Source organism: Pelmatolapia mariae, linkage group LG3_W, assembly GCF_036321145.2.
Source record: "Pelmatolapia mariae isolate MD_Pm_ZW linkage group LG3_W, Pm_UMD_F_2, whole genome shotgun sequence".
Classification (NCBI taxonomy): Eukaryota; Metazoa; Chordata; class Actinopteri; order Cichliformes; family Cichlidae; genus Pelmatolapia; species Pelmatolapia mariae.
Window position 1 is genome coordinate 75,211,553 of NC_086229.1, and position 15,855 is coordinate 75,227,407.

Sequence of the window (15,855 nt, forward strand, 5' to 3'; positions counted from 1 at the left end):
TTCATAGAATGGGATGGAAAAATTAGGTAGTGTGTGTGTGTGTGTGTGTGTGTGTGTGTGTGTGTGTGTGTGTGTGTGTGTGTGTGTTTGTGTGCGTGCGTCTATGTGGTATGGATGGACAGTTGACCTGACACTGTACCTGGGCTACAGGGACATTTCGACTTTTGGGTGTGTATTCATGTGTCCCCCTAAAACATGAATTGTAAATGCATTTTTAAGTGTCTAAATAATAATTTTTTCTACTTCTTTTGAGGTCATTATTTATCTTTTGACCTGTATTTGCTTAAACTGTAGTGTAAATTCATTTATTAAACTATAATTAAAAGATTTTCTGATTTTCTTAAAAGTCCACCTATAACACTCACCTGATTTTTGTGTATTCCAGTGTATTGCACAGCGACGTTTCGAGTTAGACTGGATGTGTGTAAGTACTACAATTTAATACACATTTTCAATATACACGGCCGGAAGTCATTGTGATTGGTAGGCTATATATATAGGCGGTACCTACCGGAAATGATTTCGCGCGCGTGCCCTTTAACAAGTACATGTCGACGGCAATACGAAGACTGATTAAAAGCACAAAGGTAAGCCTTTTTTAATGTAAAATGCACCATGATTTTAATACTATATGAAATTATAGGTGCACAGGCTTATATTAAACTGCTTTAATATATGCTTTATGGACTGTTAGCTAGTTTTTGAAGAAGTAAAACTGCCTCAGCGTTTGTCATTGAGTAAATAAAATAGGGCTGATGACTAACCGCGTCAACGCGATAAAGCGGGCTAACCCGTGTTAGGATTTACTCGGTGTTAAAGCATTAATGTGGCTTAAACGTGTTAATGCCGACATCGCGACTAACGTGATTAACAATTAAACCAGCGCAGTCTGAGTCAAAATCCCTGATGTCGCTGTCATCTAATTTCGGGCAGTTTGTCCAATGTCTGTCCATTCTGCTAACAGCCCTAAAATAAAAGCAAGGGGTATAAGTGTATTTAATCGTGTATTTATTTATATGCCTGAAGAAAAAACTTCTTACAGTTTTGATGCCTAAGCTTTCTCAGTACTTGTATCACTCTCTGCAGTCGCCATTGCAGAAATGTCACATGTCGCCATTTTGAGAACTAGGCCTTTAACATTTTAAAAGAAGGCATAAATTAGGACTATGAATAAGTCAGCTGTGTTTATGCTGTAAACTACACTACTGCTAGTTCTACTACTACTGATGATGATGACAATGATGACGATAATCGTAATACTTTATATGCTTTGGTAATACAGGCAATCAAAACGTACAGGAGAACATGCGAAGGAGACGCATTCCTCCACGGGAGGATGCAGTCTGTCATGTTTCTGCTGGAAGGGACAAACTGGGACTTGATATCCACTACATAAATGCCTTCAAAGGTAAGTTGGTCTTTAGTTTGGATTAGATTTGGAGTTTGTCACTTTGTCTTTTGTCACTCACTTGGTATGCCTCTGCAATTCAGGTCGGGGCATTTTCACGACTGTTCCATTCCAAAAAGGAGACTTCCTTTTGGAATACAGAGGTAAACTCATAACAAAAGACGAATGTGAGCGGAGACACAGAGTTTATCATGACAGCCTGAAGGTGTTCATGTTTGAATTCAAGTTTGATGGAAAACTCTGGTGGTGCGTATTATATCAGTGTAGTTTGATTAAGATTAAATTACACTTTGCTTTTGATTTATGAAAAAAAAGCTTCCTAACAAAAACTAGTTAAGCTAATACTTTTTTGCCTAACCCCACAGTGTGGATGCATCTCAAGAAGATGGGTCATTAGGCAGACTTGTCAACGACAACCACATCAGTCCAAGTGCTAAGATGAAAATATTAAATATCAATGGAAAGCCCCATCTATGCTTATTTGCAAGCAGAGACATAAGTCCAGGCGAAGAAATAGACTATAATTATGGTGACTCGGATTGGCCCTGGAGATGCAAGGTATTTCTACAATTGTACTTTTTGGAACTGATAAATTGCATACCGTAAGCCATTTTTACATTTGTACCTACTCAAATTGGCTTAACGTGACTTAGGGCATCTAGTTTTCCATTGAAATTGAGTATCACCTACTGTGCCTGGGGTCACTATAGCAATGCAGCCGAGCATCCAGTGATATAAATGCCACAGCAAGCATGGATGTCAAGGTGACACAATGCCTGCTGCTCAGTCTATACTTTAGTGTTCAATTCAGGGATCATGCTGTTAATTTTGGTAGCCATTTCAAACATTTCAGAGTTTCAAAAATGATGGCTTGGATTTTCATGAAGGAGGCGCACTCATAACTTATCGAGTGACACCATTGACCAGCCACCTGTTGGCATTCAGTCTGTCTATGTCAAATTTTCTGATCACTTTGGATCACTTGGAACCTTGGTGCAGTAGTTACTGAAAAACTACATGGTACTATAACCCACTGGAAAAACCGGGGTAGGTACTAATGGAAAACAGGCAATTGTGATTGCTGCCACATCAGAGCCCTCTAAAAGCACTAAAAAAATATCAGCAGGTATGCAGAAATAAAAAATGGCTTTCGGTTTCTAAATGTTAACAGTGATTGATGTTTAATGTGATTCTAACCTCTTTAGTTAGATTCAGTTTAAATTTTGTCCCTCGGGGATAAATGGGCCCTAGTGATAGTTCGTTGCTGCTACAGGTGATTGTTTTACTCCTTTAGCAATGGCTTAAAAAAGATTAAAGAAATCACACAGACTATTTTTCTCTATATTCTCTATACATGACAGTGAATATTTTAAAGACATTAGCTTGAAACTTATCATTCTCATAGAGTTTCTTTAATGTTTCAAAAACCTCTTCAAAAATGCACTGTATTTTCATTTTCTATCTGTTACACACGAAGACTGAGACCAGCCAGATTCAGAAGACTGTGAGCTGCCTAAAGCCACAACCAAACTGTATTCCAAACAATGATCTGGACCTGAAACATCCAGAGCCTGAAAGGGTAAATATAATCCAGTGTACCACTTAATGAACTAATAATTTAATCTATCATCATTCTTTATGGATGCTGTGTGTGTGTGTTTGGCAGTCACCTGGGTGTAATGTGATTTACATGGACCGTGGCTTGTAGGTCCTTTTCATTGTTTCAAAGTGCAAGTCTGGATAGCATCTGAGTGTGTGTGTGTATTAACCACCCAAATGTGACTTAGGAGGACCACACTGTTATTGGGGGACTCCGTCAAAGTTTGCTTCATGGTGACATCACTCTAGTTTTAGGAGGGGTCTTCTCTTATTTTTTGACAGTTTCACCTACAGCATGCAGAACTGACTGCATGTGCTTTGTTTCTATGTTGAAATGGTTTGAAACTCAGGCTTGAACATTAAGATAGATAGTACTATACAACTTCTTAACTTGTTTTAGGCACTTTTTACTGCTGTAGTGCATGGGTTCTCTCTGGCTGTGTACTCTGGCTTCTTCCCACAGTCCAAAGATGTAGCTTATGGGGTTAGGTTAACTGGTGATTCAAAACTGCCCTTTGGTGTGAATGCAAATGCTTCTCCTTCCATGTTAAATTGGTGATCTGTCCAGGTTGTACTGCCCTATGGTAGCTGGTATAGGCCCCAAACCTGCTACCCCACAATCCTGATAAGGATAAGTGGAAGAGGATGGATGATTGCAAAGGAATCAGTTGTTAATTGGAGTGAGAGGCTGTCGCAGGGTATCACACTGACAGACTCTACCACACTCACACCTATGGGCAATTTAGAATTACCAGTCCAGCTAACCCCACTAACTGCATGTCTTTGGGCGGAATCTGTAGTTCCCAGATACAACTCGGGTGAGAGGCACTGTACACCCATCATATTTGGAATAGGTTCCAGCCGCAAGGATAAGCAAATAAGGAAGGATTGTTTTTTTTAATTTTGTTTTTGGTTTTTTGTTTTTTACTCTGACCCACTCCACACAGATAAGAATGCATGTGCCGTTTTTAAGAAGTTGCAGTGTTTTAACTCAATTAACTATTCTAGATAACAACAAAGTGAAAGAATCAATTCCCCTAATCCCAGTAAAATGGTTCCAGTAGAAAAAAGTGAAGAGGTTGATTGCCTTCAAATTTTATACTGGGATGAAGTGTATTAGTTGATATCTGCAACTGAATTGAAAACACCTCACCTTTCCAACTGTCCAAAACAAATACAGTCAGGTCCATAAATATTGGGACATCGACACAATTCTAACATTTTTGGCTCCATACACCACCACAATGGATTCCAAATGAAACGAACAAGACATGCTTTAACTGCAGAGTGTCAGCTTTTATTTGAGGGTATTTACATCCAAATCAGGTGAACGGTGTAGGAATTACAACAGTTTGCAAATGTGCCTCCCACTTCTTGAGGGACCAAAAGTAATGGGACAGAATAAGAACCATAAATCAAACATTCATTTTTTAATACTTGGTTGCAAATCCTTTACAGTCAATCACAGCCTGAAGTCTGGAACACATAGACATCACCAGACGCCGGGTTTCATCCCTGGTGATGCTCTGCCAGGCCTCTACTGCAACAGTCTTCAGTTCCTGCTTGTTCTTGGGGCATTTTCCCTTCAGTTTTGTCTTCAGCAAGTGAAATACATGCTCAATCGGATTCAGGTCAGGTGATTGACTTGGCCATTGCAAAACAGTCCACTTCTTTCCCTTCAAAAACTCTTGGTTGCTTTTGCAGTATGCTTTGGGTTGTTGTCCACCTGCACTGTGAAGCGCCGTCCAATGAGTTTTGAAGCATTTGTCTGAATATGAGCAGATAATATTGCCCGAAACACTTCAGAATTCATTGTGCTGCTTTTGTCAGCAGTCACATCATCAATAAATACAAGAGAACCAGTTCCACTGGCAGCCATACATGCCCACGCCATGACACTTCCACCACAATGTAGTTTTCTCTGGTCCCCTCCCCAATCAGACCAGGAGTGACATGTTTAGCCGCATGTTCTCCTTAAATTGCTGGCTGTCTGAGTGGTGTCCCAGAAACGATGTGGGCTTCATAGATAATTGGCAAACCTTCTGGAGGAAACCTGGTCTTGTTAGGAGAGACGGCATCCATCCCACTTTGGATGGAGCAGCTCTCATTTCTAGAAATATGGACCAATTTATTAAACCCCCCAAAATCTGACTATCCAGAGTTGGGACCAGGAAGCAGAGTTGCAGTCTTACACGCCTCTCTGCAGCTTCTCTCCTCCTGCTACCCCCCCAAAAACCCATCTCCATTGAGACTGTGTCAGCTCCCAAACAGACAAAAACAAACCAAAAACCAGCAATAAAAAACTTAAACATAAAAAATCAAAAAGAAAGAACAATACAGAATCCACATCTGAACCAAAGAGTAAAACAGTGAAATGTGGATTATTAAATATTAGGTCTCTCTCCTCCAAGTCTCTGTTAGTACATGACTTAATAATCGACCAACAAATCGATTTACTCTGCCTTACAGAAACCTGGTTGCAGCAGGATGATTATGTTAGTTTAAATGAATCAACACCCCCGAGTCATTCTAACTACCAGAAACCTCGAAGCACAGGCCGAGGGGGCGGTGTGGCAGCAATTTTTCACACCAGTCTATTAATTAACGAAAGACCAAGACAGACTTTTAATTCATTTGAAAGCCTGATGCTTAGCCTTGTCCACCCCAGCTGTAAAACTCAGAAACCAGTCTTATTTGTTATCATCTACCGTCCACCTGGGCCTTACACAGAGTTTCTCTCTGATTTCTCAGACTTTTTATCTGATTTAGTGCTCAGCTCAGATAAAATAATTATTGTGGGTGATTTTAACATCCATGTAGATGCTAAAAATGACAGCCTCAAATTGGCATTTAATCTGTTATTAGACTCAATTGGCTTCTCTCAAAATGTAAAAGAACCCACCCACCACTTTAATCACACTCTAGATCTTGTTTTAACATATGGCTTAGAAACTGAACATTTAACAGTGTTTCCTGAAAACCCTCTGCTGTCTGATCATTTCCTGATAACATTTACATTTACAATAATTGATTACACAGCAGTGGAGAGTAGACTTTATCAAAGTAGATGTCTTTCTGAAAGTGCTGTAACTAAGTTTAAGAATATAATCCACCCACTGTTATCATCTTCAATGCCCTGTACCAACATAGAGCAGGGCAGCTACCTGAACGCTACTCCAACAGAGGTCGATTATCTTGTTAATAATTTTACCTCCTCACTACGTACGACTCTGGATACTGTAGCTCCAGTGAAAACTAAAGTCTCAAATCAGAAGTACCTGACTCCGTGGTATAATTCTCAAACACGTAGCCTAAAGCAGATAACTCGTAAGCTGGAGAGGAAATGGCGTGTCACAAATTTAGAGGATCATCATTTAGCCTGGAGAAATAGTTTGTTGCTTTATAAGAAAGCCCTCCGCAAAGCCAGAACATCTTACTATTCGTCACTGATTGAAGAAAATAAGAACAACCCCAGGTTTCTCTTCAGCACTGTAGCCAGGCTGACAAAAAGTCAGAGCTCTACTGAGCCAACAATCCCTTTAACGTTAACTAGTAATGACTTCATGAACTTCTTCAGAAATAAAATTTTTATCATTAGAGAAAAAATTACCAATAATCATCCCACAGATGTAATATTATCTACAGCTACTTTTAGTACCATTGATGTTAAGTTAGAGTCTTTTTCTCCAATTGATCTTTCTGAGTTAACTTCAATAATTACTTCCTCTAAACCATCAACGTGTCTTTTAGACCCCATTCCTACAAAACTGCTCAAAGAAGTCCTGCCATTAATTAATTCTTCAATCTTAAATATGATCAATCTATCTCTAATAATCGGCTATGTACCACAGGCCTTCAAGGTGGCTGTAGTTAAACCTTTACTCAAAAAGCCATCTCTAGACCCAGCTGTCTTAGCTAATTATAGGCCAATATCCAACCTTCCTTTCATATCAAAAATCCTTGAAAGAGTAGTTGTCAAACAGCTAACAGATCATCTGCAGAGGAATGGCTTATTTGAAGAGTTTCAGTCAGGTTTCAGAGCTCATCACAGCACAGAAACAGCTTTAGTGAAGGTTACAAATGATCTTCTTATGGCCTCTGACAGTGGACTCATCTCTGTGCTTGTCCTGCTAGACCTTAGTGCTGCGTTCGATACTGTTGACCATAATATCTTATTAGAGCGATTAGAACATGCTGTAGGTATTACAGGTACTGCACTGCAGTGGTTTGTATCATATCTATCTAATAGACTCCAATTTGTTCAAGTAAATGGAGAGTCCTCTTCACCCACTAAGGTCAATTATGGTGTTCCACAGGGTTCAGTGCTAGGACCAATTCTATTTACATTATACATGCTTCCCCTAGGCAGCATCATTAGAAGACATAGCATAAATTTTCACTGCTATGCAGATGATACGCAGCTCTATCTATCCATGAAGCCAGGTAACACACACCAATTAGTTAAACTGCAGGAATGTCTTAAAGACATAAAGACCTGGATGGCCGCTAACTTCCTGCTTCTTAATTCAGATAAAACTGAGGTTATTGTACTTGGTCCTGAAAATCTTAGAAATATGGCATCTAAGCAGATCCTTACTATGGATGGCATTACCTTGGCCTCCAGTAATGCTGTGAGGAACCTTGGAGTCATTTTTGACCAGGACATGTCCTTCAAGGCACATATTAAACAAATATGTAAGACCGCTTTCTTCCATTTGCGCAACATCTCTAAAATTAGAAATATCCTGTCTCAGAGTGATGCTGAAAAACTAGTTCATGCCTTCATTACTTCCAGGCTGGACTACTGTAATTCGTTATTATCAGGATGTCCTAAAAACTCGCTGAAAAGTCTTCAGTTAATCCAAAATGCTGCAGCAAGAGTACTGACAGGGACTAGAAAGAGAGAGCATATTTCTCCTGTATTGGCTTCCCTTCATTGGCTTCCTGTTAAATCCAGAATTGAATTCAAAATCCTGCTCCTCACTTACAAGGTCTTAAATAATCAGGCCCCATCTTATCTTAATGACCTTGTAGTACCATATCACCCTATTAGAGCACTTCGCTCTCGCTCTGCAGGCTTACTTGCTGTTCCTAGAGTATTTAAAAGTAGAATGGGAGGGAGAGCCTTCAGTTTTCAGGCCCCTCTTCTGTGGAACCAGCTTCCAGTTTGGATTCGGGAGACAGACACTATCTCTACTTTTAAGATTAGGCTTAAAACTTTCCTTTTTGCTAAAGCATATAGTTAGGGCTGGACCAGGTGACCCTGAATCCTCCCTTAGTTATGCTGCAATAGACGTAGGCTGCCGGGGATTCCCATGATGCATTGAGTTTTTCCTTTCCAGTCACCTTCTCACTCACTATGTGTTAATAGACCTCTCTGCATCGAATCATATCTGTTATTAATCTCTGTCTCTCGTCCACAGCATGTCTTTCATCCTGTTTTCCTTCTTTCACCCCAACCGGTCGCAGCAGATGGCCGCCCCTCCCTGAGCCTGGTTCTGCCGGAGGTTTCTTCCTGTTAAAAGGGAGTTTTTCCTTCCCACTGTCGCCAAAGTGCTTGCTCATAGGGGGTCATATGATATGATTGTTGGGTTTTTCTCTGTATTTATTATTGTGCGATCTACTGTACAATATAAAGCGCCTTGAGGCGACTTTTGTTGTGATTTGGCGCTGTATAAATAAAATTGAATTGAATTGAATTGAATGCTTCACTGATGAGGTGGTATGCTTAGGATCATGAGCAGTTCCTTTCCTTCTCCATACTCTTCTCTTCCCATCACTCTGGTACAAGTTGATGTTGGTCTCATCTGTCCATAGGATGTTGTTCCAGAACTGCGACGGCTTTTTCAGATGTCATTTGGCAAACTCTAATCTGACCTGCCTGTTTTTGGGGCTCACCAAAGGTTTACATCTTGTGGTGAACCCTCTGTATTCACACTGGTGGAGTCTTCTCTTGATTGTTGACTCTGACGCACATACACCTACCTCCTAGAGAGTGTTCTTGATCTGGCCAACTGTTGTGAAGGGTGTTTTCTTCACCAGGGAAAGGATTCTTTGGTCATCCACCACAGTTGTGTTCCGTGGTCTTCCGGGTCTTTTGGTGTTGCTGAGCTCACCAGTGCGTTCCTTCTTTTTGGGAATGTTCTAAACAGTTGTTTTGGCCACGCCTGATGTTTTTGCAATCTCTCTGATGGGTTTGTTTTGTTTTTTCAGCCTAATGATGGCTTGCTTCACTGGTAGTGACAGCTCTTTGGATCTCATCCTGGCAGTTGACAGCAACAGGTTCAAAAAGCAAACAGCACACTTGAAATGAACTCTGGACCTTTTATTTGTTCATTGTAATTGGGGTAATGAGGGAATAACACACACCTGGCCATGGAACAGCTGAGAAGCCAATTGTCCCATTACTTTTGGTCCCTTAAGAAGTGGGAGGCACATATACAAACTGTCATAATTCCTATACTGTTCACCTGATTTGGATGTAAATACCCTCAAATAAAAGCTGGCAGTCTGCAGTTAAAGCACATCTTGTTCGTTTCATTTGGAATCCATTGTGGTTGTGTATAGAGCCAAAAATGTTAGAAGTGTGTCGATGTCCCAATATTTATGGACCTGACTGTAAATGTTGCAATATTTTGCTAACAGTGTCACAGTCATCGTCTGGTGTGCACAACAATATCATCTTTGGACAAGTGCATTCAGTGTGTGGGACCAGTTTCCTCCCTCAAGTGGCTTGGCTATAAGTGCAAAGGTGAGACACTTAGTGAATAGGTACAGTATATAGTAAAAAGCATTAATAGAGTTCAACAAGTTAAGACTAGCTGAAATGAACACTGCTCCCTTTTTAATCAGTGGGTGGTCACATCTAATTAAAGAAATGTAGTATTACCTCTTTGGTGCAGGACCTTGTAAAAATGGTATACTTGGGATTGTCCTCAATTCCCCATTCCATAACATAAACTGCTCAAAATAATAAAGGGAACACTTAAACAATGCGATGTAACTCCACAGACCACTTCTCAGCACCTATGCTTTCTGGCTGATGTTATGGTCACTTTTGAATGCTGGTGGTGATTTCATTTTAGTGGTAGCATGAGACAGAGTCTACAACCCACACAAGTGGCTCAGGTAGTGCAGCTCATCTAGTGTAGCACATCAATGTGAGCTGTGGCAAGAAGGTTTGCTGTGTCTGTTAGTGTAGTGTCCAGAGCATGGAGGTGTTACCTGGATGTGGAGTAGGCCATAGGAGGGCAACAACCCAGCAGCAGGACCGCTACCTCCACCTTTGTGCAAGGAGGAACAAGAGGAGCCTTGCAAAATGACCTCAAACAGGCCACAAATGTGCATCTGTCTGCTCAAATGGTCAGATGGCTTGAGGGTCCAGCGTCCACAGGTGGGGATTGAGCTTGCAGCCCAACACCATGCAGGACGTTTGACATTTGCCAGAAAACACAAAGTTTGGCAACTTCGGCACTGGCACCCTATGCTCCTCACAGCTGAAAGGAGGTTCAAACTGAGCACATGTGACAGTCTGGAGATGCCGTGGGGAACGTTCTGCTGTCTGCAACATCCTCCAGCATGATCATATTGGCAGTGGGTCAGTAATGGTGTGGGGTGGCATTTCTGTGCCTGCCAGAGAGCCTGACTGTCATTAGGTAACAAGATGAGATCCTCGGACACTTTGTGAGACCACATGCTAGTGCGTTTGGCCCTGGGGTCCACCTAATGCGAGATGACACTGGACCTCATGTGGCTGGAGTATGTCAGCAGTTCCTCCATGACAAAGGCATTGATGCTATGGACTGGCCCGCCTGTTCCCCAGACCTGAATCCAATTGAGCACATCTGGGACATCGCGTCTCACTCCATCCACCACAAACTGTCCAGGGGTTGGCGGATGCTTTAGTCTGGGTCTTGGAGGAGATCCTTCAGGAGACCGTCCGCCACCTCATCCCGAGCATGCCCAGGCATTGTAGGGAAGTCATACAGGCATCTGGAGGCCACACACATTCAACTACACACTTTCATGCCATTCAACTACCTGAAGAACAAAGTATTTAATAAGAATAATTCATTCATTCACATCTGGGATGTCCTTTTGGGGGGGGGAGGGGGTTAGCAGTGTATGTGTAGTCATTAAAATATCCTTAAGTGTGAACAGTTTGTTTTTTGGGTTTTTTTCAGCATTTGACATTACTGCAATGCTTTGACAAAAAACTACTTCACTTAAATAGAACTGCAAAGCTAAATGAAGTCTATCAAAATGTGTTTCAGTTTGTTTAGGGGTCTGGCACAAATCCTGCCTTGCAAAATTGTCAAATCAGAATTGTCACCAGTCAACACAGGTGTGTATCCCATTCATATTTGGCTTGACTTTTTTCAGTTTATTTTTTTTACCTGTCTAAAGTATTGATCAATTAAAATAACTTTTATTCTTACATTCCAGAAAGAAGAAATTTCTGAATATTCAGGGGAAGATGGATTGCCACATTCAGTTCTGGATCAAATATCAAGCGATGATGATGGCAACCACAGCATATCAGAAGAAGAATATGTGCCAGATTCAGAGTCATATGATGAAGATTCAGATGAAGACATCTCATTATTGCCAAGCACATCAAAAGGTCTGCTATGCCAAGATGACATCTCCAAAGCGCATGAACAATCAGATTCAACGAATTTAATCCACAACTTGACAAAGGACAAGCCAGAAGATAAAAGTGAGCTTTGCGAAACTGAATCAGAAAAAATGACTTTAAGTAAAAGAAATTACTGCTATTTTTGTGGCAAACCACAAGCTAAAATTTCCCGCCACCTGAAAACGCACAAAACAGCTCCTGATGTTGTGCATGCATTTTCCCTGCCTAGAGACTCAAACGAGCGTAAAAGCCTGTTGGAGAAATTGAGAAATAAGGGAAATTTTAAGCATAATGCTGCAGTGTTGCATGGTGGAGTGGGACCACTGAAAGTGAAGAGAAGACCCAAGATTAAAGCAGTAGAGGGAAAGTTTGCTCATTGCTTTTATTGTCAAGGGATGTATGTTCGCAAGGATCTTTGGAGACATGTCCGCAGATGTCCTAACAAACCAAAAGATGACACGGATAAAGAACCTGGAAGAACCAAAGTACTTGGCCTGGCTTTAACTCTGGAGTCTCAGTGTTATCCGCAGGTGTCAAGTGGAGTGTGGAAGGTTCTTGCTGTTATGAAACAAGATGAGATTGCCTCAGCTGTGCGAAATGACTTTACTGTTATTCAGTTTGCCCAGTCCCTCTACAATAAACATGGACAAGACCCTACTAAGTATGATTATATACGACAGAAGCTTCGTGAAGCGGGACGTTTGTTGTTGTGTCTGCGTACAGAATTCTCAGTGCATAACATCGAAGAAGCTATTAAGCCTGCTAACTTCCAGAGAGTTGTGCAAGCAGTAAAGAAAGTTTCAGGTTTTGATGAAGAGACACTGTCATACAAAACTCCAAGCCTTGCGCTGAAACTGGGACATACACTGCATAAAATGTCTGACATTATCCATTGTCGTGCCCTCATGACAGAGGATGAAGCCCTAATCAAGTCCACTGATGCGTTCAAGAAGTTGTATGTCTCCAAATGGTCCGAGATGGTGTCTCACCGTGCCTTGAACACATTGAGTGAGGCAAAGTTTAACAAGCCATCAACATTGCCCTTTACAGAAGATGTTCGGATTCTCCATCACTACCTTCAAAAATCTGCAGAAAGTGCCTTTTGCAGCTTGGAGAACGAAGCCACAGCTCAGAATTATGCCCAACCTGCACAAGTTACACTCTCACAAATCATTGTGTTCAATCGAAGACGTTCTGGAGAGGTTTCAAAGATGCGCCTCAAAAGTTTTCTTGAAAGAGACAAAACGGCACTCCACACAGATGTTTCCATGGGGCTCTCAGAAATGGAACAGAGACTCTGTAACTATTTCTGTAGAATAGAAATAATGGGAAAAAGGGACAGAAATGTTCCAGTTCTGCTAACACCAAGCATGCTGGATGCTCTGTCACTACTGGTTAGTAGGAGGCCTGACTGTGGTATTTGTGCCACTAATATCTACCTCTTTGCAAGACCCCGATCAATGAGTCATTACAGAGGAATGGACTCCTTGCGTGTTCATGCACACCAGTGTGGAGCAAAGCACCCTGAGTATCTAAGATCGACACAGCTCAGAAAACATGTTGCCACACTCTCACAAGTCCTTAATTTGAAAAACAATGAACTTGATCAGGTTGCAGATTTCCGGGGTCATGATATCCGCGTTCACCGCAAATTCTACAGATTACCAGTTCCCACAACACAGCTGGCCAAGATTTCCAAACTGCTTTTAACACTGGAAAAAGGACATCTTTCCCAGATCCAGGGGAAATCACTGGATAAGATCGAAATTGAAGGTTTGTATTGAAAGGAGCAAATATTAGGGCAGTAGTTGAATATTATGCTTTATCAACAGAATTAAAACCTAAAAGCACAGACCATTCTGTTAAATGTCCATGATTTAAGGTTCTTGAAGTCTGTTGTTTCATCACTTTGCAACATTTGGCAAACTGCAGAGTGGTGGCCTTAAATAGTAAAACTATGTACTGTGGAAAAAGTATAATTTCCAGTATTTGTTCTGTATTTTGTCATCTCGTTGTTAATGTGAGGTTTTTGGGGGGTTTGTGTTTGTGTTGGGTTTTTTTTTCCCACAATTTCTCAGATGAAATTGCATTAAGTGATGCTGAAACAAAGGACAGTGAGAGTGAATCAGATGATGATGACACAGCACTCACAATGTCGGCGTGTGGCACCAGTGAGCCTGTACATGCAGTAGCTGATTCCACAAACACAGCGCAGCTCCAAGACACTGTAGATTGTGGTAAGTTACCACTAGCTTGGTTTCTGTGGATAAAATGTTTGTTACAAATATTAAAACTTAATCAAATTGTGTAATCAGCAGATGAAGAACCACTCATAATGACTGCAGCAAGTGAGACTGCTGCTCCCTCTGAAGGTAAGGGGTGCAGTTGGTTCTCTAAGCTTATGGACACGTTCTTTGTAATTGCGTTGCAATTCTGTCTCTCTACACCACCACAATGGATTTTAAAATCAAACAATATCCATATGTGTTAAAGTAGACTTCCTGCTTTAATTCTAGGGATTTGACGGAATCATCACATCACAGCCATTATGCATAGTCTATTATTCTCAGAAGCTCAAGGGTAATTGTATAGCTGACAAACAATTTAATGACTGGGTGAGGCCTGTCTACAGACTACTTCATGTGACATACTATGGTGCTTGCATGATGCATTCTCATTATCCAGTTAAGTAAGTAAAAAGGTTGATTCTGTTCATCTGAACGTAGTTTTTTCAGTGGGAGAAATGTTTCGTCACTTAGATGTTTGTGCTTTAAGGTTCTTGAATTGTTCATCATATATTGTTTCATCACTTTGCAACATATGGCAAACTGCAGAGTGGTGGCAAAAAGTCACTTGGATGAGTGACAAAATGTTTCTCCCACTGAAAACGCTACATCCAGATTAACAGAATCAACGTTTTGGGATTTACTTACCTGGATGATTGAGCATGCATCAAGAGACTTTTATTCAACTTTTTATTCAGTCTTTTATTCACAGTGGAACACTAAATGTTGTCTCATTTTAGAAATTTGATAAATTTTCAAAGAGAACTTTAGCTCGTTTTGATATTGATGGTACCAACACATTTCAGAAGTTAGGACAGGGTAGCATCCATTCTTTTTACAACAAATGATTTTTGGGTTTTTTTTTTTGTTTGGTTTGTTTGTTTTAACTACTACTACTTTATATATCTTCCAGATAAAAATGCTGCTCAATCCCACAATTCCCGAAGAGCTCCCAAAAACATGTGGTCCAAGGGTGAGGTTGCTGCAGTGATGAGGCATTTTAAAGACCACATAAACGAAGGGAAACTGGCCACCAAAAATGAATGCAGTCATTGCAAATTGGTAGAAGATCCGATGTTGGCAGGAAGAACAGTTCAAAACATAAGAGATTTTGTAAGAAACAGAGGATTAACTGCAAAAAGGCAGAAAAAAATGAACTAAAATAACTGTTTAGCCAGATGTGGTTTTACATCTTGGTCAGATGGCCAAACTGTTGTTAAAACTGAGTTATTGTGCAGCAGGCTGCCTGATGTTCTGTTTAAAAAAAAGTTCTTGTTAATTACAGAAGTAGTTTGTATTTCATAATTTTTTTATTTAATTTATTTAGTTTTTTTGACAGGTTCTTATTTTAATATATTTTTTTTGACAGGTTATATTTAAAATAAAAAAAATATAAATGCATATTTTCTCCCCTTAATATTTACCTTTAAACTTCTATATTTTTATATTTCTGTGGTTAGCGTGGGCATTTTTGTCCATAGGGTTAGGGTTAGATTTCTTTTTTATTTATGGTTAAAATTAATGTTCAGATCCATTAATTTTATGGTTAAAATTAATGTTCAGATCCAAGAACACTAATAAAATGATGTCCCAGTAATCCTGTGTCCTGTCAGATGTGTATTCATGGTAATGATGAGCTATTTAATAATGACATCATTGTCCCTTTAAAGTCCCGATATTGGTTTTTGTGGACCTCATAAAACACATCGTTGTCAAGTGGACAATGTCTCCACAAAACACAATAGAGTCTGGTTGGTGTGTATCAGTGTATCTAGACTTCTATAGGGAGTGTATTAGGTCTGAAGTGACCCAAATTTTTTTCAGATTTTTTTGAACACTTTAACCTCGCTCCCTTGGCTCTAAGTCCTCTGGAAACGGTAGTCCCCGTAAACCACCGCCGGGCGGATTGACGTAGTATAGTCCCG

General features: G+C 40.4%; 2 long non-coding RNA genes across 4 annotated transcripts; both read left to right on the forward strand.

The window, feature by feature from the left end:
- The first annotated feature begins 535 nt into the window (after positions 1 to 535).
- On the forward strand, positions 536 to 2,916 carry LOC134623971 (uncharacterized). 3 transcript variants are annotated; one of them, XR_010573567.1, is made up of 4 exons: positions 536 to 587; positions 1,283 to 1,408; positions 1,492 to 1,654; positions 1,774 to 2,157. It is a non-coding gene; the product is annotated as an uncharacterized LOC134623971 (long non-coding RNA). The 3 variants fall into 3 exon arrangements; XR_010573566.1 differs by lacking the exon at positions 536 to 587 and adding an exon at positions 2,886 to 2,916 and having other exon boundaries at positions 1,092 to 1,408; positions 1,774 to 1,966; XR_010573565.1 differs by lacking the exon at positions 536 to 587 and having other exon boundaries at positions 1,092 to 1,408.
- A 6,814-nt stretch (positions 2,917 to 9,730) lies between these two features.
- On the forward strand, positions 9,731 to 11,883 carry LOC134618445 (uncharacterized). The gene is made up of 3 exons (XR_010091909.1): positions 9,731 to 9,758; positions 11,281 to 11,351; positions 11,453 to 11,883. It is a non-coding gene; the product is annotated as an uncharacterized LOC134618445 (long non-coding RNA).
- Positions 11,884 to 15,855: the final 3,972 nt, after the last annotated feature.